Source organism: Podarcis muralis, chromosome Z, assembly GCF_964188315.1.
Source record: "Podarcis muralis chromosome Z, rPodMur119.hap1.1, whole genome shotgun sequence".
NCBI classification, from domain to species: Eukaryota; Metazoa; Chordata; class Lepidosauria; order Squamata; family Lacertidae; genus Podarcis; species Podarcis muralis.
The window spans coordinates 38380638-38404255 of NC_135673.1; the positions used below are offsets into that span (position 1 = coordinate 38380638).

The window sequence follows — 23618 nt, forward strand, 5'->3', positions numbered from 1 at the left end:
GGACAACACTATAATGAGTGGGTTCTACCTGCTGTTTTGGACCTCTGGCTCCTCCTTCTATTGGGCTCCTTGCCTTCCAACCCAGCATTCCCAAAGAGCATGAACTGCCATTCTACAACATTGCAGATTCAACAACAAGAAGATATACTCCTTTCTAGGGGAATTCAGCAACCTTGCAAAAGACATAATCTGGGTTTCTCCCACACCCTCGAATGAAGCTCAAACTAGGCATTACAGTAAATATATGTCCCTCTTTCAAAATGGGCACCATGTCTCTTCCCCTTCCCCACTATAATGGCTAATGGGACTTGCCTTATGCCCTGATTTTCCATATTAGATGCCAACAGTGGTGGTGGTGAGAAATAAAGAACATCATGGATGAATTATTGGCCAGGGTTGGCTCACCTATGAGCCCAAGTGAGGTGACCACCTCAAGCAGCAGGATCCACCAGGACAGCAGATCCCAATGTCAATCTTCTCCCCTTGTTCTTGATGTAGATCTTCCCTGACTCCTTCTTCCCTAGTGGGGGTGCAATTTTGGGGGTCCACCTCAGGTGCTGAAATGTCTTGGACTGGCCTTGTTATTGGCCAGACTTAATTAATGCTATGCAGTTATTGTAATATCTCTTATGCCCCCATCCCCAAGAACTTTGGAGGGTGGCAACATGAGAACAGGCCTTTTCTGTGGTGGCTCCCCATCTGAGGGCCACATGCCAGCAGTGAGCGTGACCAAAAGTAATAAGGAGCAAAGGAGCAATAAATGTGAATTTTACCATGGCCTCTTGAGAATTCCAGGGGCCAAGTAGAGTGAACTGGAGGGCCACATTTGGCCCCTGGACTTGAAGTTCCCACCCCTGTTGTAGCCCCTCTCAATTAGAACTTCCAGAAAGTGCTCATGTTCCTCCTCCTCCCCCAGTAAAATGATTTTAAACACCACACCATGCTTTGCCAGTATAGTTCTTTTAAAAGGTCTTTTAAAAGGTCTATTTCCTGGCATTTATTCACACCACACATTCACTTCAGCTCAGGGGTATTTTATCCAGATGATAAATAAGACAAAGTACTGGGAGGGGGGGTGGAAAGAAAATTCTAAATATCCCTCTTCCTTTTCAGACTAGGCGATGAGTGATTAAATGGCTAAGCATGGAATGTAATTATTGACAAACTGATAAAAGAAAGCAGAGACTGGCTTATTTGCTTTGATTTTTCCCACATCATAAAGAACTGGCAGTTACATTTAATTTGGCAGACGTTTACCTGACTATTATGGATGGAGGGAATCAAACAGGAATTCCGAGAGTTAGCAGAAGCAGACTAATCATGCACATTTGGATTGGCTATTTGTAGCAATAAAGTTAAGTAGTTTAGCTCTGTGTCCCTTACATGCTGCAACTCCTACGCAAAATAATTGAGAAACGATCGTGCAGCTGAGATATCTGCACAGTTAACTTTCAGGGGGTGTTCTACCAGCAGAGGAAGGTTTCCTGCATGAAGCCAGACCATGGAGACCAGCATAGTTTCCCCTTTTTAAAGGGAAATTCCCTTATTCTGAATAGGACTCCTCGCAAGAAAAGGGAAAAGTTGACAGCTATGGAGACTAGGTTCAAATCTCCTCTCAGCCATGAAGCTCACTGGGGTGACCATACAATAGCGATCTCTCAGCCTAACCCACCATGTAGGATAGATAGCTGTGTGGATAAACTGAAGGAGTAGAGTACCATGTATGACACCTCAAGAATATAAGAAGAGCCTTGCTGGATCATGTCAATGGCCCATCTAGTCCAACACGCTGTTCTCACAGGGGGCAGCCAGTATGTCCATAACAAGCCCGGAAAAAAGTCCTGAGTGCAATGGCACCCTCCCCACATGTGGTTCCAAGCAACTGCTATTCAATAGCGGAAGTAGAACACAGCCATCATGACTGGTAGCTGTTGATAGCCTTATTCTCCATGAATCTTGAGCTCCTGTGAAGAAATTTGGGATATAAATAACCAATAAATAATTGTAACTATTGCCTGTTTGATATTATTCGTTGTTGCACTGATAGCCCTCCAAGGGTTTTTCTGTTTGTTATTGTTTCATAAGTGTAGAGGTTGCTGTTGTGCTAAATTCCACGGTCACATCCTAAACCAGCTGGATTGAGATGACTGTTTTACAATATGTCTGCAGACAGTTCCTTTGGTAATTACAGGAACACCGAGCCATGTTGTCAATTGAGATGGCCAGCTGTGTTTACTTCCAGGCTGGGAGGAAGAATGGCCAATAGTTGAGACCATGCTGATCTTTCTCACGCTGAGAATTGCTGAGAGTGAGAGGGGTAACCTTCTATTTGTCTTTCATTCTCTGGCCAGCAATTGTAACCAAGTGATCCTACTTTACCTTTCATTTCTGAGACCATCGTTCCACAGAACAATAGGGAATGAATTCCAACAATAGTGATTGTGGGCTCATCCTTTTGTGCCATGTTTCTAGGCGCAGGTCTGGAATTTCCAGGTCTGTGTCTGGGTGGTGTTTGTGTTGTTGTTTTTCATTCTGCTGTTTTCCCTGGGAAATCAGAACAAACAGCAATCATGTTTTTCATGGCTTACCATTTGCTCCAATTCAGTGATAGAATGTGGGTTTTCCCAGGCAAAACAAAAACCGCTCAGACACGAACCTGGAAATCCCATACCTGTGCCTAGAAAGTGCAGCACAAAAGGAAGTGTTGTCGAGCCCTGAATTTCATGCTGAAGACTTATTTGTCAAGAGGTGACCTGTAAATCACTGAACACTTGGACAAACACACTTTCTGATGCTGCACTCGATTCAAATGTTTACACCTCCTTCTGTTCAGAGCAGGGGTAGCCTTGTGCATGGCTTATAGTTAGGAGTGACTGGAGCTGTAGTCTAATAACATATGGAGGACACTGCAATGGCTACCTCTGGTGCAGAATATTTCTAGGGAAATTAAAACTGACCCAACGTGTTTCAGTAACCACAGCAATCCACCTCAACAAGCATGTTGACTTGAGCTGCTTGTATGAGCAGCGTAACACTGAAGTGAAAAAGGGAGCAATCCTGCAGACAAAGAGCTGGTGTAGAACAAACAAGTGCAGGTTCAAGCTGGTGTAAAATTACACCAGATCCAAAAGTGGTTCAGCAGTAGGGCTGCTGCTGCTGCTGCTGCTTTGTCTAAGGGCTCATCCTGTATCAGGAAGTTTTAAATGTTTGACATTTTGTTATGTTTTGATATGTGCTGGAAACCACCCAGAGTGGCGAGGGAAACCCAGGCACATGAGCAGGGTATAAATAATAAAACTATTGTTACAAATTATTATATCTGCCCTGTGACTTGTAGGCAGGGGTCCATGATTTGCAAACACTGGTCTGAGTGTTTTTGCATTCTGTTTCATTTTTGACCTGCCACTTTCCCAGGGAAAACTCGCTGTTTACCACTGAATCAGAATGAGCAGTGATCTGTGGAAAGCCCTATTGCCATTTGTTCCGATTATGTGGTAACAGGACCTCCCCCACACAAAAGAAAACCTGGTCGGACATGTGCCTACAAATTGTGGCACAGATGGAAGTCTAGATAAGCCCTAAATTTTGCAGAGAGAAAACATCTTAGAAAATGGTATTCTGTGCTGGGTTTCCAGGTTACATAAGAAGAGTTTGGATTTGATATCCTGCTTTATTACTACCCAAAGGAGTCTCAAAGTGGCTAACATTCTCCTTTCCCTTCCTCCCCCACAACAAACACTTTGTTAAGTCTCTCAGCCCCGCTCACCTCAAAGAAGTGTGACTAGCCCAAGGTCACCCAGCAGCTGCATGTGGAGGAGTGGGGAAGCGAACTCGGTTCACCAGATTACGAGTCTGCCGCTCTTAACCGCTACACCACACTGGCTCTCATAACCTGAGCTTAATATGCAACCTAAGTCAACCCTCTCTGTTCCTGCCCATGCAAGCCCCCTTTTCGGAGACTTACATCAGTCTTGGCTCAGCTAACTTCAGAAAGAGTGAGAGTTATCGCGGGGCGCAGGCAGAGGATGGGGCGGTGCCGGAAGGAGGAGTTTGAGAAAGAGAGTTTTTCTTTGGGCAGGTGATGGGTTGCATAATGCAAGAGGGGGGATTTGCAGTGTACGGGTCTTCTAGAGTAGAGTCTCGGGTTTTGCGCTGGCAGGGGGGCAGGGGGGTCAGAACTGGAGAGTGAGAGAAGGGGTTTGCACAGTCCTGGTGGAGAGTGGGGCAAATAGAGGTGAGTGGGTTGGAGACAGAGACTTAGAGTCAGAGAGTGAGAGAGATGGAGTTTGCATGGGCAAAGTTGGGTGGGTCTTAGTGCTTTCACTGTCATTTTCGTTAAATATACCAGTGTAAACCCTGTGTGCCTTTGTAATGGATTGCTTTGATGTCATTTCTGCACCAAGGAAGTTAATTTCAGCCCCCCAGTTCCTCCCTTGACTTGTCCCATATTTTGTCCAACCTGTCCCTACCCTACCAAAGGCAGCAAAGGGGAAGGGGCAAATGCATGGCTTCCCGCAACAAACTTAAAATAAGATTCAACAACTGGATCAACAGTTGTTTCCAAAATTCATCGATGGTCAAATTATGAGGGCCATTTCATCCATTATTCTCTGGAGGGAGGAAGCTTGTGTTCTGTGAAATGGGAAACTGCAACGTTCAGACTTCTTCCTTTTATTTTTAAAATTCAGGTAGCTGGGGGAGGTAATTTATATCCTAAGTACATGCAAATCTATTCTCAGTATCCATTGGAAAAGCTCTGGCCAGTGTGAACTGTAGAAGGCTTAGTTAAGACAAACTTTGAGAACCCCATTACTAAAATAGACTTTGAGAATTAAAAAAAAAAAAGCCCTGTCCTTAAGAAAAGGCTTGCATCGTTGCATAAAAACTCAGAAGCATCAAATATGCATTCTTCAGCAGGTGTTGTATTGTGTGTTTGTGTGTGTGTGTGGTGGAGGAAAGCCTTTACAATGGCCACTATTTTAATTAAGATCTGCTTATGCTACGTGAGTCTATAGATTATATTTCTAAAGCGCTTACGCTCCAGCTGTGTTCTTCTTTTCTCAACCCTATTATTACATATTATTTTCTCCTTTAAGCTGCTATTACCATTTTAAGAAGTTTTCATCATTTTCTCCCAATTCCAAGACAAAAATCAGATTATGTCTGGCACTAAGGGGAAGTAAGGGGGGGTTGCCTTCTCCCCACCCCACCCGGCGCTAACCTTGAAGGAAAGCAAAGGAAAGCTGGTTTTGTCTGTAAATAAATAAATAACTTTGCTGGTTAAGGATAGGGAAAAACCTGTAATGAAGGATACCTGTTTTTCAGATTGTCCATTATTCTGGAAAGTGTGGATTAGATAAGATCACGTTTAAAAGCAAAGTTAATTTAATTCCTCTCCCATCTCCATCATTAGGGAGAGTAAGGCTGCCTCTATCAGATGAAGATGACCAGCATGATAAGTCAACAAATTCATCTAATGTATTATGGGGAGGGGGGATTATTGCCTGTGGGAGGGCAAGGTGCTTGTAGGATTGGACATGGTGGTCAACAAATGTTTGAACCTTGACTCAGAGAGGTGGGGGCACCACTTGCAGCATGTCAGTCAAACAGCAACATGACTTGGGACAACACTACTTCCAGTTTGTACTGCCTGGTGCACTTGAGACTGTCTAATACTGTCAGGCCCCCTGTCTTCTATTCCGCTAGTCCCAATGGGCTCCAGTCACCACTGTTCTCCTTGAATCTCCTAATCATGCTGTCCTTCTGTCCTTGGGCATGATGAAGAATGCTGCCACTTCACCAGCTTGAATCTGTGGGTACCATCTTGTCTTCTCCCTTTGGCAGTAAAAACAGTTTGGGTTGTCCATATGGGTTAGGGGTTTTTTAAAAAAATAAAACAAAACCTCCCAGATGTTTTAAATTTCTGTATAAACAAAAACAGCAGCAATGCATAGTTTAAAATATATTGTGTCGTGGCTTGTGTCTCTGGAAACAGAATATAATAATTTAACTAAACTATCGTAAGTGCCTTCAACTTTCAATATCTTAAGTAATTGCTGCACACCACCAGCTAACAAGATAACAGTGAATATTCTAGAAGCTTCCACACAGGGACAGACAGTGTCAAAAAAGCCGGTAGTTTAGAATTCAGTCCACTCAATCTCCTCAGCTACAAACCTTCCCATTATTTAGAACTTCTGTTGCTGCTGCTCTAGCTATCGATCTCTTCTGCATTTGCTGAAGTAAGATCAGATTTACCTCAGTGGAAAAATCTGCCTGCTGCAGAAATATAAGATTTTATTTTTATTTTCAAGAACTGCATCTGAGCCCAAGAAGGTCTCTCTTTTTGGAGGGGAAAGAAGTTTATTCGTCTGAAATCTTACATCCCATATGATATTAGCATCATAAGGGTGGCCATTGAGATGATTAAATTGACTGAAACACATTTTTAAAAAGTGCTGGCAGCTGATCTAATCTGAGCACTGTATGCCATTTAAAAAATTTCCATTGTAATAATTGGCTTTATTAATTCATTGTTAATCATAAATGTTTTTAAGCGATGGCACTTAATCTCACTTGAGGGTGCCTTTCCTGTGGCAACACCGCCATCTATGGGTAGATTTTGTTTTAGTGTCTCTGGGATTCTATATCATTTTAATTTCATACTGGGAGAAAAGGGATACTATTTTTTTGTAGCTGAAGAAATGCTGTGGCAACGTAGAATTGGTTTGTGGTAAGTGAACAACTGGTTGCTTTTCTAAATACAAGAAGTTTGGTATTATGGGTTGGGCGACTTACATGCTGATCAGCCCTTGTGCTTTCCTTCAGAGGACTATAGTGGAAGCTTTGTCCTGGCAGAAAGACTGACCTCCATTATGGGTGGAATGAGTCCTCCTTCTATACCTAAATAACAACAAAATGGAAGGCCAACTGGGAAGGCAGGGCATGCAGCATGAATAACCCTGTCAGTATAGGGGCATTTCTTTGCTCTTGTATTTATTGCAGGAAATTTTTGTCCGTTGCTTTGAGCACCTCTTAGGGTTACGAAGCAGGATATAAACATTCTAAATAAATAATTGATGTTGAACACAAACTATGGGACTCACTCTCCATGAGGCAATGATGGCCACCAAGCTGGATGGCTTAAAAGAGGATTGGACAGATTCACGGAGGAGAGAACTATCAGTGTCTACTACAGGGGTTGGCAAACTACGGCCCACGGGCTGGATCCAGCCCAATTCCCCTCTGGATTCTGCCCGCAAACGCTTCTGAATTGGCGCAATCACCATGTGTTTTTTTCCAAGTTTTTGGGGGGCGCCATTTTTTTGTGATCTTCCCCCTGGACTACATCTCCCAGCATGCTATGAGGTTGCTCAGACTTCCATGATGCTGGCCAATCCGAAGCCTTGGCAACCTCAGGCCTCCCCTCCATTGGCAGGTTTAACACGAGCCGGCGGCCAATGGCTACCCTTCCCGAGACTCACTGCTCCAACTGGGATGAGGCGCAGGGCAGGGCGCCTTGTTCATGTCTAGCTCCGAGAAGGGAGGAGGACAAGTGAAGGGGTGGGAAGAAGTAGGAGCAGAAAGCCTGCGAGGAGGTAGGAGGAGGACTCTTCTGTGCTGCTCGGCGGTGGCACATTAGCAGCATGATCATGGACAACCCAGGGTAGGGTCCCTTCCCAGCAGGAAGGTGAGTGGAGGTATCTCAGCCACTCTGTCTCCGAAGGAAGGAGGGATGGAGGGAGGGAAGGCATATGGGCACACGCGGTCCGGCCCACCACAAGTTCTGAGGGACAGTGAAGTGGCTCCCCGCATAAAAAGTTTGCTGACCCCTGGTCTACTAGCCATGATAGCTGTGCTCTGGCTCCATAGTCAGAGGCAGTAATGCTTCTGGATAATCGATGCTGGAAACCATGGAGTGGGGAGGATGGTCTTGTGTTTGGGTCCTGCTCGAAGGTTTCCTGCGCACATTTGGCCAGCCTCTGTGAGAACAGGATGCTGGACTAGAGGAATCCTTGGCCTGATCCAGCAGGCTCTTCTCATGTTCTTTAGGCAATGTATACAGATTTCAAAATGTGGCAAGTCAGCCCTCATATGTTCAGGAGTCAACCTGCTACTTCCACTGATTAGGGTCTTGGTCATCTGCCCCAAAGTCCTTGAATAGTGGCACCACTGATTTCAAATTCAACAGACCCCTGATAATGGAAGGGGAAGTATCACAAAGTATGTTATCCAAGAAAAATGCTATACAGTAGAAGCCACTGAACAACACATATCTAGAATATGAATACAGTGGTACCTCGGGTTAAGAACTTAATTCGTTTCGGAGGTCCGTTCTTAACCTGAAACTGTTCTTAACCTGAAGCAGCACTTTAGCGAATGGGGCCTCCCGCTGCCACCAGAGCACGATTTCTGTTCTCATCCTGAAGCAAAGTTCTTAACCCGAGGTACTATTTCTGGGTTAGCGGAGTCGGTAACCTGAAGCGTATGTAACCTGAAGTGTATGTAACCTGAAGCGTATGTAACCCGAGGTACCACTGTACCAACAGTTCCTGTTTAGTTCTTTGTCTTCTTTATTGTGTGTATGGTTGCTAATCCTAATTTATCCCATTGCTTACTTTGTCCATGATGGTCTCATTTTCCCCCATTTGTGAGCCTTTTCTCCTCTCTTAAATTTATCACTGGGTTCCATGAGAGCATATATAGTGCCTCCCTCCCAAAGAATAAGATCAACATATTAAATCTCCTGAATTATCTTTTAACATTTCGAGGGGTGTTTTAATGTCTTCAGGCCTGGAGTACACTGTGGGGTTTTTAGACCCTGACAATATATGTTGCTTAAAAATAAATAAATCTGAAGCTGTAAGCACATTTTTCATTTGTTTCTGAAAGAAATGGATCTGTGAACCCAGCTGGTTCTTATAATTCATCTTGACTTGCTGCAAGATTTTGCAATATGCCAGCTGACAATTGATTTTGATAATCTATTCTCTTCTAAAGCTACAATGATGCACAAATGCGAGTGTTTCCCTGCTTAAGCATAACATGCAATGTTGCTTTGAGAATTTACCCCTGCTGCTCTGGACCTAGGGCTGAGATAGTACAGTGGTACCTCGGGTTACAGACGCTTCAGGTTACAGACGCTTCAGGTTACAGACTCCGCTAACCCAGAAATAGTACCTCGGGTTAAGAACTTTGCTTCAGGATGAGAACACAAATCATGCGGCGGTGGCACGGCGGCAGCAAGAGGCCCCACTAGCTAAAGTGGTACCTCAGGTTAAGAACAATTTCAGGTTAAGAACAGACCTCCAGAACAAATTAAGTTCTTAACCCGAGGTACCACTATACAATGATCTGAAAGACTGGACTAAGACAGAAAATGACAGAGGTATGGTGGGATTGGTGCTCATGGTGAGTTCCATTGATGATGATAGTGATTAATACCTGTTGGGCTCTTCGGCATTCAGATTGTGTTACAGTGGTACCCCGCAAGATGAACGCCTCGGAAGACGAAAAACTCGCTAGACGAAGGAGTTTTTCATTTTCTTAGCCGCTTCGCAAGACTCATTTCCCTATGGGCTTGCTTCGCAAAACGAAGCTTGCCCCGCAAGCTCCGGGGATAGCGGGGAAGCGCAGCGCGTCTTCCCCGCTGTCCCCGGACCTCTTTTGAAGCAAGGGGCGGTGGGGAGAAGATCGCGTGCGCCTTCCCCTCTCTCCCCGGACCCCTTTTGAACCAAGGGGCGGCAACGGAGAGAAGTGATTCTCCCCGCTGCCCCTTCCCTTGCTTTAAAACAGGTCCGGGGACAGTCCTCAGAGATTGTGGGGCAGGCAACGGGGAGAAGCAATCTTCTCCCCGCCGCCCCTTGCTTTAAAACAGGTCCGGGGACAGAGGGGAAGGCGCGCAGCGCTTCCCCTCTGTCCCCAGACGGTCTCCATAGGAACGCATTGATTGATTTTCAATGCATTCCTATGGGAAACCGTGCTGCGCAAGACGAAAAACTCGCAAGAAGAAAAAACTTGCGGAACGAATTAATTTCGTCTTGCGAGGCACCACTGTATAATTAACAGGACTGCAGTTAATGGGGAGGGGAAGCTTAACCTCTTTCTCTTCTGCTTGAGTTCTGATGAAAATGCCTCTTCTGAAGCTGCTGTTTGCATTGGGAGAAAATCCCCTGTAAGGGGGGGGGGGGGGAGACCCTCTCTTGTGTCAACTGTAAAGGTTACATGCATGTGGCATCACTGCTAAATCAGTTCCTCTTTGTCCCATCTACAGATTATCTAAGGAACCAAAGAAGCATCAATGAGGGAAAGCTGTCTATCTGATTTCCAAGTCTGATATTGTTCATTTGTTTTGATTGATTGATTTTTGCCATCAAGAAAAGCCGCTATGCATTTGAGTCAGCTGTAATTAAGAAGCATGCATTCTTAATGAATCCGTTAATGACAGCTGTTTCAGAAATCAATGCTCACTCCTAAAGGATGTGTTCCATTTTTCATTCAATGCAGATAAAATGTGTGTTCATCAGATAGTCTCCTGAGGAATTTTTTTTTTTTACCGGGTGTGCTCTGTTAGCTTTATCATAAATCTTTCAGTTGTAAAATACCATTATCACATTTACTGTTTTTGTCACCTTTGAAGTGAACAAGATGACGCAGTGTTGGCAGATGCAGGCATGCAAGTCTTTCAGAAAGCTCAGTACTGTATATTGTCAACCCAGGTTTTGGAGAGGCCTGTTTCCTCTGAGGTGTGAGATCTAGGACATGTAATGATTTGGGAGGCACTTCTATAAGCTACACATATGAGTTACTATATCACAGGTGTGGAGAATGTTTGGTCCTTCAGATGCTGGTGAACTACAACTCCCATCAACCGCAGCAAACGTGGTCATGTATTGTAATTCAACAACATCTGAAGGGCCAAAAGTTCTGAGTTGATGGTAGGGCAGTGGTTGTGCTATCCCTCAAACTATTTTTATGGTATGTTTGTGAATCACCTTGAGTCTCATGTAAGAAGTGGTTAATAAATTATTGTTTACAATAATATAGACATTTCTTCATTGCTTCCTACAAAAAAAATGTTTCAAAGTGACTTACAAATATATAAAGTACCAAACAGCTTGTCATTCATTTAAACCATTTAAAACCAATCGCATAGAAAAAAACATGAAACACAACAAATATTCTCTAAGGTGTTCATCTAACAACGAGAATAAAAATGACAAATCTTTCCTCGCCTCACTAAAGATGAGCACCTGCAAAAGGGCTCTATTACTGTGGTTTTGCCCACCTAGCCACTAATGGCCTAAGAAAAAGAGATCAATGGTCCTTAATGATGCACATCCCAACTGGTCACACTACGCTTTTATACAGCTAGATTGAGGTGAAAGACTTGCTGCACAATCGTAGTGGGCAATGAAGCTGACAATGAGCCTGGCAAAACAAGAAGCAGTGACCCAGTTGCTTGAGTGATGCAGCTTCTCTTCCCTCTCTGCCTTGGTGAAAGCAATGGTAGAGCTGTGTTTGATTTCAGCCATGTTGTCATGGAGCCAAATCTGATTGGCTCCGTGACAGTGCCTGTGACGTCATCAAGTTTATAAAGTGAATGCCTAAGGAGTCTTTTGAAGGGGGAAAAACCTCACTGAAGCAGCATTAAATTATGGAATCTAATGGTGGGTGAACTAACTACAGAAAAGAGTGCAAATAAGGATTTTTGACAGGTCCTTTCTTACGCCCTCCTCCCACACACACACACACACACAGAGGAAGAAATTATTTGCACTGAAAATCAAAGTTCACCAAAACTGTAGCATAGCATGAATTTTTGCTACACTTGATAGGGAGAACTAGATAATGTTTCAGGTACCAGATCTATTAAAGCAATAGAAATCTATATATGTGTGAGTGGCTTGAGTCACTACCAAATATCACCCAAAGCAAAATACATTGTAAATGAATGTTGATGGTTCAACTGATGCAAAATGTGAAGAGAATGCAAGTAAAGGCAACAAGAATTTCTATTTAGTTAGCTTAAAGTGACAGGTGGATGGAGAGTGTTTCTGTCCTTACTCTACATTTATATAAACATGGGTGCAAGGTGGCTTACAATAAGTTGAGAAAAATAATTGCCAGTAAGCAGCAAGAGGACAGACTGAAACAATAATAAAGCAGCAGCACATAATAAACCATAAAAGTACATAAAAGCCATTGTCGTTAATTAAAAGCTCATGCAAAAAGTCACACTTAGCCTAGACCCTAAATGAAAATGGAACTACCACCAGGTCATACTCAGACTGGTCCCATTAACATTAATGGACTTAATAATTACTTACGTAAGTCCACTGATTTAAAATTAGTCTAGTCTGTGAAAACCTAGCCATGGTTACTTAGAACTACAGTTTTGTTGTTGTTTAGTCGATTAGTCGTGTCCGACTCTTCGTGACCCCATGGACCAGAGCACGCCAGGCACTCCTGTCCTCCACTACCTCCCGCAGTTTGGTCAATCTCATGCTGGTAACCTCGAAACTACGGTAAGTCCTACTAAATTCAATTGGGCTTACTCCCAAATCACTGGAAATCTTGGTTGGCAACAATGCAACATCTCATGGATCACATATCTCAAACCTGGAATTTCACCATGGCAATGGGCCTTTCCCCAATAGCCACTCAGGGAAATAAGACTCATTAGGTCTTACTTGTGTGATTGGCAGACCATAAACCTGATGGTTTTGTGGGAGGATCGTGTGAAAAATCCATCCAAATGGAAAACAAGCACTTCAAGCAACCATACAAACTCCCCCTATGATACCTGCTTAACCCAGAAGCAACAGAACAGAGATTGGGAGTCTTCTCCAGATGTTGCAGGATTCCAGTGTCCATTATCTCTGACCATTGGTCATGCTAGATGTGACTGATGGGAGCTGGAGTCCAACAGCTTCACCCCTACAATAAAGAATGTGTACACAGCTGCTATATCTACAGCACTCAGGATTTTATTCACCCTGTCATTTATAAATAAGCTTAAAGACTTTATCATGGGAAAATGCAGGAGTGGAACATGTTTCTCTTTTTCTTAGCAAATATTCCAGTGACTGAAAAGCATGAGCTACATAATACATTACTCTGAGTCAAATGTTGTCTACAGAATGATCTTTGAAACTGTGTGATTTTTATATGCAGCTGTAAATTTAGTTGTTACCACTCTGGTATTAAGTAATAAGAAAGTTTATTGTTACACCACTGTAAATTACTGTAATGGATGACTTCTAAGATAAATACAGTAATTTCAGTATTCTTACCAAAGTAGTATTTACCACAGTTGTACTCAAAAGACTGTAATTTTAGCATAGTCATTTTTACCTAGTTTGTCTTTAACTTGGAAATTAATATAAATTCGGAGATGGTTCACATAATCCAGACATCTATGTGCAAACCCTCCTATTCATACTTTGGTATAGTGGCCTTGCAAAAAGTAGACTGATTAAACTGGTGTGTTGTGCCTGCATGCCTATGATTCCTGTAATTATGGTCAATTTAAATGGTTGCCTTTGCAGCCACAATAGACTTCTCTGCCTGAAAACATGTAGGAGGGTAGAGTATGGATGTAGAACCTTTGGGCTTTTCAGAGGTTGTTGGATTCCAGATTCCATAATCCCTGACCATTGGTTGTGCTGGCTGGGGGTGAGGGGTGTTGCAGCCCATCAACTGGGAGGTGGGGGGGGGACAGGTTCCCCATCTCTGTTTTATAGAAATGCAAAGTGGTACCAAAGCAGGTCAAATTATCTCCCTCGACCAGAAGCAGAAATGTAAAAACAAAGCAATTTTCAATGTGTTTGTTTTAAGACAATGTTCACCTCCTACATGCCATCCAACCATAACATGAGATATTGTGGATAAACCATTCACGATGTGTCATGTGATTGTGACAGTCCATGGCAGGTGGTGAGGAACCTGTGATTCTCCAGATGTTTAAGTTCTACTCCCATCCACCTCAGCCAGCAGAGCCAATGGTCAGAGTTCTAGTCCAACAATGTCTAGAAGTCTGCAGGTTTACCCAGTCCTGGGATGTCAGGGCCCATTCACTTTTGCAGGCATTGGCTCAAGGGGTCCTGACATTCATGTAAAAATCAGCTGATTGCATTAAAACACACACACACAACAATCCACATTGCAGTCCTCCAGTTTCTAGCCCTCAATGTTCATTTTCTTACTCATTCCCTTTATGCCAACTATGCATCATTTCTCAGTGCAGATGTCTCTGCGAGCGCCCATAAAAGGCAGAAATTTCACCACCTCTGTCCTCCTTGGGTGCAAAATTAGAATCGCAGCACTGTTGAAACAGTGCCCTCCCTCCCCAGTCTCAGGATTCCTGCAATGGCCGTGGAAACTACACTGTGTCAATATTCTACTGCTCACACCTTCTGCAGTAAGCAGTGAAAATGCCTCTGGACATTCTGTGCCATCACTGCAGCTCAGAGGACAACTTAGTGAGAAAGGTGGCACAGGGGTCAAGTGACAGACAGCTTCTTTGCCTCTTATAGGTATATGTAGATGCAAAACAACACTGTATAACATGTGCATGCCTTTTATGAAGACGGAAGTTGTTGTTTTTTAATAGAAACTGATGCATTTCTGTCATGGAAAAAAATGGGCTAATGATCTTCAGGATATCCAACACCCCTCTTTCTTCCTGTGATGGGCAATTTGAAAGAAAGAAAGAAAGAAAGAAAGAAAGAAAGAAAGAAAGAAAGAAAGAAAGAAGGAAGGAAGGAAGGAAGGAAGGAAGGAAGGAAGGAAGGAAGGAAGGAAGGAAGGAAGGAAGGAAACAAAGACACTATCATTGACAGCCACAATTATCAGCATTGCACATTAAGAGTTGTGTGGTATCTGAGTTGTACACTATGTGCCAGAATGCGGGAGTTTGATAACTGAGCCTGTCAGGAACATACTGAAGGTCAGCAGATCTGTGCCTAAGACTGAGAGTTAATAGTAAACATTTTATTGTATGATTCAGCAACACTCCTCAAGTAATCTTGTCATTCATCATTGTTAGAACAACTGCAAGGCATAAATGTGATTAATTTGTTTCTACTCTTTGGAAGATTTCAAGGCATATATCATTCTTGCCAATCAGACAACTCACTTAAAGAACCAGGCAGAAAGCAGAAACATCTGTTTGTTCAATGGCAATGCATATCTTTGTGTGTTTGCTTCAATGCAGAATTCCCAGTGTAATCCTGGTATTGTGTTTTTTTAATAATGAAAGGGGCAGCTCTCTGTGTGCCTAGGGATGTATGCACATAGCTGTGTTCTCCACTGAAGCGAACAGGGGAAACAACACATGCATGGATGCATGTGCTAAACTTAGTACACACAGAGTTCAAGACTGGGGTGTATGCATACAATGACTTTTTGTTTAGCTTCCTCTCTCTGAGGTTATTTTTTAGCAAGCCCATGCATGTAAAAAAGCAACATCCTATCAGTGGCATTTACATGTTTCTGATAGCCCCAATTTAATCCCTTTCCTTTGCATATCAGTCTTGCAGTGGTTTCTATATGGTCGAAACTGGAATCAAAATACGAATCTATATGCATGAGAAAAACACTAAATTCATGATCGCTCTTGCAAAAAATGTTTGTGTGTACATGTGTGTCCTGAAAAATAAAAATCCTAGTAATTGTTCCCACAACATTCCTGAAGATCCTTCTGAAGATGCCTTATACTCCATTAGATTATTGATCTATAGCTCAGTGTTGTCAACTGAGCTATAATCCTTCTCCCTAGTTGGCACTGTCAGGCTAGCTCTTCTGGTCAGAATGTGATGCTATTTTCACCACCAAGTCTATGGGTTTCATGCTCGTGCTGGTCTCACAATGTTTACAGACTCCTAAAGGTTTTCCATCCTTTGCAATCAATCGACAGCATTGTATGTTAAAACGAACAGGTCACATGTGATGGGGAAGACTTCTGACAAGGCTGTCAGGCTGGGTTGGCAAACAATCTGACCAGCTGATACAAGGCAGCTTCCAACGTACTATTTTATTTTATGTTAATTATGTATTTATTTAATGTTGTATATATATATCTCCAATTTCCTCCAATAATTTCAAGGTGGCGTGCATGATTCTCCTAAGTTTATTCTCACAAGAGCCCTGTGAGGTGGATTAGGCTGAGAGTCATTCAGCGAGCTTCATGGCTGAGTGGGAATCTGAACCCTGGTGTTGCAGGTCCTAGTCCAGCACTCTAATCATCACCCCACACTGGCCTTCTCTTTAGTGTCATTAAAGAAAAAAACATCCTTCAACCAACCCATAACCTTGATGTGCTTCAGTACAGCACAAATGGCATCATATACTTCACAAGCCTTCATAAACTGCATTAGATGAATCATACCAATATTAGGAGATGGGACAAGGACTGGCAATGAGTACCAAGGACAGTAAGTACTTGTGTCATCTTGCTGTCATCCAGATGTTGTTGGATTACAGCTCTTATCATCCCTGACTACTGGTCATGCTGCCTTGGACTGATGGGAACTATTGTTTGAAGGAACTGGAAAAAAACAAAGTGGGAGGATGCTGAGACAAGATATCACTAAGGAGGAATGAGGAGAACCAGAGAGGCATACTTAGGTGGTTCAGAAAACAATTGACTGAAAAAGAAGGACTAAAAGAGGAGATGAAGGCAGCCAGATTAGCTGAGAGAGGGGAGATGTTTCAGGGTCAAGGAGCAAAACCACAGGGGAGGGGGGGTATAAGGAGGAAGTGACTGAATGAGACCACAGTCTTTGTTAAGCTTAAACATGAACTGCAAATCAGATACAGCGAGTCTGTGTTCTGTCTGCAGAACACAGACTTAAGTGGCTGTGTGATTAGACTCACAATAGCAAATGTTACTTCATTGATTGCACAATTTAATTCCAGCAGGGTGGGTAAGTTAGTATGTAGTAGCGAAGAGAGGAAAGTGTTGTGACATCTGCAATTGGTCTATAGCCTGCATTTAGTCCAAACAGCACACTTAGGTGCCTTTCCTGCAACTGTGGGCAGATTTCCAGCTACTGAGATCTTATTTATTTATTTGTTTCTTAATAGATCCCCTGACTTCACCAGCTGGAGCCAGGGGCAATAAAGTGTCTTAGGAGTGAAGCCAGATGCAAAATGGTATGTCAGGGGGTGGAGCCAATTACTAACTGTACTCCATGAGTCTGAATAGCCTGGGATAAAACAATCAACATCTGATTTAATAATGATCAGGGTTTCTAACATTTTCGGGAACAAAACTGAAAATGGGGTGGGGGGGTGGAGTTAATTCATCATGGTCCATCTACCTAATCTGCAGTTTCTGAAACAACGTATGACTCAAAAACACAGCCATCCATTTTTGCAGTGCAATTCTTTAGTCAAGCAATGTGCATATACTCAGGTAAAGCGTGCATAAAAATAACATGTGCTAGTGAAAATAACATACAAAAATGCATTATGTCTTTGCAGACATGTACGTGACATGAAATTACATACTAAATGTGTATCTTTAGAGAAATTCACCCTAAACAGCTGTTGAATTTTCATGAGGACTTTTTTTAAAAGTGATGTAGAAATGTGGAGAACTGAATTCAAAGGCTGGAAAAATGAGAAACCCAAAATTGCTCTTCCCTGTTTCACAATCATTTCCCACAAAAATTTGCTCCTTCCCCCCACCACACCCTCACAAGCTTTCACCATTTTATCAGCCTGACTTTGCAGGGGGTGGGCAAATACCTTTGTTGTTGTCATTGATGTACAACTGAGTAAATCCTTTTCAATCTCCTGAAAAGGACACAATCTGCCTCCCCTTGTCTGCTGGCTGTCATGTGATGGCCTTAGCTAATATCTCGCCACATCCTGGAGAGATAAGGAGAGCGCTGAGGAAAAACAATGAAAAATTATGGTAGATCGGGAAATGGTTGGTTCATGTGGTGGCTGGTGGCCCATTGGTAATGGTAGGATGGAAAGCAGGGAAAGGGCAATATTAGGAGGCACCAGAGGCAGGTAAAGCCACCCTCGAATGAACTGAGAAGGCAGGCAGGCAGATGGGAGCTGACTTATGGCCTATTGAGGCTGGTAGAGCAGTGCCCCATTTCCCCCAATGGACCGAAAGCATCCATTGAGTATTTCCATGTGTGTGGCCAGCTTCCCTTTCCATTTCCTCCAAATGAATGGGGAAGCTCACCATGTTTTCAGGAATCCTGAGACAATACTGTGGAAGGAAAGCCAACCACGCCATGATGGATCTATGTATGAGCTGACGGGTAAAGGGCAGGATGGAAAAGAAAAGTGTTTCTCTTTGTGTTGTTCAGTTCCTTTTTTTCTTTTTTTTCTTTTTCAGCTGGTCAATGTTAGATTTTCTTCCATAATGCAATAGTGGACAAACAAAGCTAAAACAACTCTGTATTTAGCTCCTCCCTTTAAAGCCTTCCTTATCTGAGGGCATGGGGCAGTAGCCACCCATGTGTGTGTTTTGCCAAGAACAGTCATTTGAATTTTTCCGTGTGTGAAAAAAGATAGACAGTTGCATGCTGGGGGAGGATGGGGATTGTATCCATTTTAAGCAAAGTCCCAGCAAAGATCTCCATATGACATTTCCACATGCAGCTGATAGACAGGTCTTGTCACACCAGCTATCGCAGTATCTCTACGTGTTGTCAGGCACCCTTCCTGGTTAATTTGAGGCTTTCCTCCCATTCTCAGCTGTTGCTCCCAGTTTGGCTTGCTGTGTAAAATTACAATTTGTCTATGTTGCAACAACAAAAATAACAACCAAAGAGAACAGCAAAAATCTATGGCAATCAGACATCCAAATTATAATTATTAAGTTTGTAGCATTTCCTCTGTCCTTTTTGACAACCTGGGTTGGGGAGAGGATAAAAAGTTTGGGCGCTCTTCAGAATTCTTGGATCTCAAAAGCAGGAAAGTCATAACAGGGATATAACCAATGTATTCTGTCACTGAAGAAACTCACAGAGACATGCAAACACCTTGGAGGGAGTAGCCAATTCACCTGGCTTCAAGGTCATCAGTTGCCTGTGATAAATCTAATAGGGCATTTATACACCTAAGTGATGTAGTCTAATGTCCTGGGGTGGTCCTGGGGAGACTGGCAAGCCCTCCACATAGGTGAGCTTAGGCATTTAACCAAGTTGCTAGGCAAAACTGTGAGCTGGGAACTTAAGGTTCCTAAATCAGAGATTTAGGAATGCAGATAAGAACAAAGAAATGTGGCATTTTGGTACCTAAAGGATCACCTCCAGCCATATGTGTCCTCCCATGCATTCCATTCAGCGGAAGCCATGCTCTGTGTGCCCCTGCCAAATTATGTGTGGCAGATGTGTACAAGAAGCAGGGTCTTCTCAGTAGTGGCACCAACCATCTTGAATGCTATCCTTAAAGAGGCTCCAACACTCCGTGTTTCTAGGCATTTTCCACCCCTGTCCTAAAGGTTATCAAGTACCTATCAGGTGACATTCAAAGACAGATGAGTAACAAATCATGCAGTCCTGGTCCTCACTACAGATTCACTCACCAGCACATTTTGTATTTTTTGATTCTGTCTGTAATAATAAATAAATTAGGATATATGTTGCTTAGCTACACATTGCTTGGTTTCCGCACCTTTCCCCTCTTGGTTAGAACTCAGTGAAATCAAAGGAAGCATTTCTGTTGTCATGATTAGAATGTGTAAGAACAGGACACATTGTTGTAAATAGGGAGGCAATAAATCTAGAATTTGTGCTCAAAGTGGGGTTGGGAAGGGTGGTGCACTCACTGGTTGAGCATGTGTTTTCCCAGGTTCGATTCCCAGCATCTCCAGGTCTGGCTGGAAATGTCGCCTGTCTTAAACCCTGGAGATCTGCTTGTAGTTATTATAGACAGTACAGAGCAGGGTGGGTCAATAGTATAAGGCAGCTTCCTGAGTTCCTATGATCAATGTCAATAAGGTTAGACGGAAACAGCTTGAACAGGTTCAGCAACGAGTTATAACATTAGAAGTAAATAATAGGCTTGAAGACTGTGGTGAAGCTGCATGTTTATTAGCAGTTAAAAGGGCTGTAGGTTAGGGGTTGAGCATCTGCATTGTATACAGGTCTCAGGAGCAATCCCTGACATCTCCAGAAAGGGCTAGGAATGTCCTTTTCCTGAAAACCTTGGACAGCCACTGCCAATCAGTGTAGACATTGCTGAGCTTGATGGACCAATGGTCTGATTTTGTATAAGGCAGATTTCAATATGAGGTGTTGTCCCACTTCTTTTCAGGGGGACATTCTCTACTCAAGTCTAACCATCCCCCCTTCCATTTTTCTTCTCACTTTAAAAACTATTCCATTTTTCCCTCTCACACACATGTTGGGTCCTGACTAGAATCCAAAACTGTCCAAAAGGTAATTTCACAATTAAGCTTCAGGGAAGATTAAATACTAGAGCCGCATTAGGAGCTGACAATTTAGCAATCAGTTTTGATACACCAAATTCATGATCTGAATCTAAAGTTTCCATTTTAATTCTTTGTACTGGCTTCAGGTCATGAATTCTGTATATCAGATCTGCAGCCAGATTGTCAGCTCTTGTCCTAAACGGTGCATGGATAAACATTGCCTGTCGAAAGAAAGAAAGAAAGAAAGAAAGAAAGAAAGAAAGAAAGAAAGAAAGAAAGACAGACAGACATTCAGATTTCACTCTTTCTATGGGAGCAAAAAATGAAAAAACCTTTCAGCAATGGTGCATGGATAAACATTGCCTGTCTGAACTGAAAGAAAGAAAGAAAGAAAGAAAGAAAGAAAGAAAGAAAGAAAGAAAGACATTCAGATTTCACTCTTTCTATGGGAGCAAAAAATGAAAAAACCTTTCAGCAATTTCTTGCTGAAGAATAAAATCAAATTTGAATCTAATGAGTCCAGGTATACTTATGAGTCAATGATAAGGTAGTCTTAGGTGTAAAACATTCAGAAACATTCAACAAATATATATCCAGACCTTTGTAGCCCAACCAGCAATTTAAGAAAAAAGAAGAGTCCTGCTGGAATAAAACAAGCATGCGCCTCCTCAGACTTCACAAGTTCTGCTTCTGAATTTTTGGCACCAAAGGTTCTCCAACTCAGCTGATTCCAACACCTGCAGGACCAATAACCTCCTGAGTAAAATTATAGCTAGAAACCCTGTTTAAGTCCTCCATTAGGTCCAATTGCAGGTTCCCATGCCTCTTGCTCTCAGATACATGAATCAAGTCTGACTCCTGCTCAGTTTCACTTGGAGCTCTCCCTAGCCATGTTAATTTGCCTGTACTCTCGTCGCCCTTTCCCAATCTATCTATCATTTCTGCTTGGGGGGGGCACCATAGGCCTCTCTCTTCCTCAACATTGTTTTCAGAGGCTGTAGTAGCTATCCACAGATCTCCACTCTCACTTTAATTGGAGTATCTCCCAATTGTGAGGTCCTTGGACCAGCAGCATCAGAAACACTCTCATGAACATGTTTCATGTTCCTTCTTTTCCTTCTTTTCTGTGTCCTCCAATGCACAGAGGAGGTGCCAGTGTGGCAGATCTTCTTCCTAACCTCTAACAGCTACACCTCCGCCACCCACCAAGCCATTAGCACTCAAAGCTCTAATTGAGATAACTTTTTTTCTCAAGGTCATCATTACATGTTCAGTCATGTTGAGTAAAAAGCTGTAAAAAGAAGAAGAAGAACGAACGAACGAATGCACCTGGCTGCTTCCGTAATGGTTTGTGTATCAGAAAATGGGAAGCGTCAGGCAGATTGGTTACAGATTATTTCGCAGGATTAGTTACACCTTCTGGAGATGCTTTTCTCGGGACAATATACTCTGGGTTCTGAATCATCCACCATAAACTACTAATTTTGCATCAGGCACAAGCCCATCAATTTGAGTCTAATTATATTCTTCCGTGTGAGATATAAAATACCTCAGGGTTTTCTATAATAAGCCTCATTAATGTGGATGAGAAATAATTCTGAAATTCCTTCTGCCAGGGCTAATGTTAATACTGATTCTAATTGTTCTTAAAGGGCATTAAAGTGCAGATTTATATATATATATATTAAAAGAAACAACTTTAAACTAATCATTTAACAAAGCCATTCTTATAACCCCATAGTTTAGAATAGTGGGTCTTAATTTCCTGGATACTTTGCATCATTAGCTGTCATGTGTGTCTGGAGACTGAAGGAAATAATAGGTATTCAAGGGAATATTCCAAAGTCAAGAGTGGGTGGATAAAATGCTAGAACTCTTCTGGTAAGAGTCAAAAGTATCTCATTTGTTCCAGGTAAGAGAAAGGTGCATTTATGTTTGAGTTTGTGTGTTTGTGTAAGGCAAAGATATGTCTTGTGCAATGCCACATTCTCAAATAGTGACAAATCCCTATTCTACAGGAGTACATAGTAGGCAGTGTTCAGGGTAGCTGTTTGATCAGCCTTCCTGGTGATTATATAAGGTTTACTGTTGATACTGTTGCATTTTTGAAAATCCCTTGAATGCATTGTTAACAATATCCCCAGTTGTATCAACCCTGGCTGCTGTCCAATGTACAGGTAAGCCGGTTTGAGGGCCATTGAAACCAATATGACTTGGCAGCATTGCTGCCCTGGATTATAGCCACTGTGAACAGATGTAGTAATCAGAATTATGACAAGATTGTTCTATGATGCTGAAAGGCACTGGGGTAGAAATTTGATGACAGAAACATGAAGAACACACTTCTTTTTTTAAAAAAAAAGATACAAAATGGCTGCACCATGTTTACATTGAGAAAAGAAAAATTAAGTGTACATTACCACCTGCTGGTTGTCTGCTGGTATTGTTTGTATATCAGACTTTTGAGTTGTCATGAAATAATGTAAAACTATCCCCCCCCCACACACACACACACTTTAAAAAAATGTGGGGGGGGGGATAGTTTTACATTATTTCATGACAACTCAAAAGTCTGATATACAAACAATACCAGCAGACAACCAGCAAATGTTTGGCACAACCCTCCGATTGCATGGTTCACGCATCATATGAATTGGCTGTATGTTTTGATTTATTTTCAGAGCAAGCTTCAGAATAGGAATCCAGTGGAATATACATCACCTTAAATTAAGCTGGCTAAATTACCCTTATTCCAAACTCTGTTCAGGAATGGAGCTACTGCCAGCTGAGCCCAGCTTGAATGAAGACAAACCTTTAAAATAGAGTTTGACTTAAGACCAGCATACATTTTCCCAGGTTGCCAGGTCACATGACTGAGCAGAAAGACATTTGGAATAAGTGTCTCTCCTTGTTCCATCCTGACCACATCACATGCCCTGAACACCCCATAAATTGTGCCAGCTTAAGTTCTACCAGCTGAATCTGGCTGAGGTGGGGTAACGGACTTGTGCCTGCATATCTCCAGCTCAGCTAGGTTGAAAGAGTTTCACCAGTGTAGTCCTGGCATAACACCAGCTCAGCAAGGATGGCCCAAGACCCACATATTCCAAACTTACTTATCCTAACAGATCTTGGATTTGCACTGTTAGTTCTGTTTTTAAAATACTTTGAAGAAGTTCACACTCCAGAACAGAGAACTTCCTGTTGGCTTCAG

The 23618-nt window shown here is 42.5% G+C and overlaps 1 long non-coding RNA gene across 1 annotated transcript in view; it reads right to left on the bottom strand.

The window, feature by feature from the left end:
- Window positions 1-23618, bottom strand: part of LOC144326152 (uncharacterized) — a 24978-nt gene continuing 1360 nt past the window's right edge. The window contains exons 2-4 of the long non-coding RNA XR_013391310.1: window positions 12806-12939; window positions 6799-8195; window positions 1-5835 (exon numbers count right to left, since the gene is read on the bottom strand). This is a non-coding gene — a long non-coding RNA (uncharacterized LOC144326152). The remainder of the gene's footprint in view (window positions 5836-6798; window positions 8196-12805; window positions 12940-23618) is intronic.